Source organism: Pollachius pollachius (assembly GCF_949987615.1).
Source record: "Pollachius pollachius genome assembly, chromosome: 1".
NCBI classification, from domain to species: domain Eukaryota; kingdom Metazoa; phylum Chordata; class Actinopteri; order Gadiformes; family Gadidae; genus Pollachius; species Pollachius pollachius.
Window position 1 is genome coordinate 31,978,318 of NC_136934.1, and position 835 is coordinate 31,979,152.

The 835-nt window shown below is 49.2% G+C and overlaps 1 protein-coding gene across 1 annotated transcript in view; it reads left to right on the top strand.

Annotated features, from left to right (window-relative positions):
* The window catches only part of pitpnc1b (phosphatidylinositol transfer protein cytoplasmic 1b), a 15,283-nt gene extending 14,858 nt beyond the window's left edge, over nt 1-425 (top strand). Inside the window, exon 10 of the mRNA XM_079748669.1 lies at nt 1-425. This exon is cut by the window's left edge and continues 762 nt beyond it. The gene's annotated coding sequence lies outside the window, so the exon portion shown is untranslated.
* Nucleotides 426-835: the final 410 nt, after the last annotated feature.

An 835-nucleotide genomic window follows, 5' to 3' on the forward strand; every position in this document is an offset into this window, starting at 1 on the left:
TGGTGGGGTGGGTGGGGGTTTACGCTGTCAATGTTATGGATCTGTACCATTCACCAGCCCCAGCCAATAGGTCAGGCCAGTGCGCTGACCGGGGGGGGGGGGGGTGTTAAAGGGTTGTATTGGTTCCTTGATCGCTCTGCCGTGATCTCTGCCCGAGTCAGGCTAGGGATAACCTTCAATGATGAGCCAATCATATGGCCGCTTATGATATGGATGGGGGGGTTAAAAGGCCCATCACCATTGGAGATCAACTGGGGTGAGAATAATAACAAGCAAAATCAAGATGTAAAATAAAAGTGCTTTTGTTTTTGTTATGATCTTTGAATGAAAATACATAGACATTGTAAATATTGATCTGGAAGATATATTATCAAACCATTTTGATCAACTCTCAGGGTGCATGTATCAATAAAAGAACAGATACACTTCTGCCTACTTCTTTTTGTCCACCTCGGCTATGATTCCCATTGATTCGGGGTCTGAGCCCAGACTCAGCGGCCACACACACACACATTACAGAACCATGTCTGATTAGTATTGGGTTTTGGGAAGTCACACTAGGTGTTGGCACAGAGCTCCAGACTCACATTTAATCAAGTCACCAATTTCACACTAGTGCGCCTGTGTCTGGATCCTGAGAGGACGGAGGGGACCGTGCCATCAGAACAGCGGGCCTGCAGCCCCTGCTTCTGGCGCCAGGTCAGACCCTCCCCCTGTCCCAACAGTGGGTCTGTGGGCAGCACTGAGCGTCCAGGGATTGTTGTAGCACAGGGCGTTTCTCTGTGGTGTATCAGGGGTTGGCGTGAGGTTTGCATACTCGTCCTTTGGTACCACA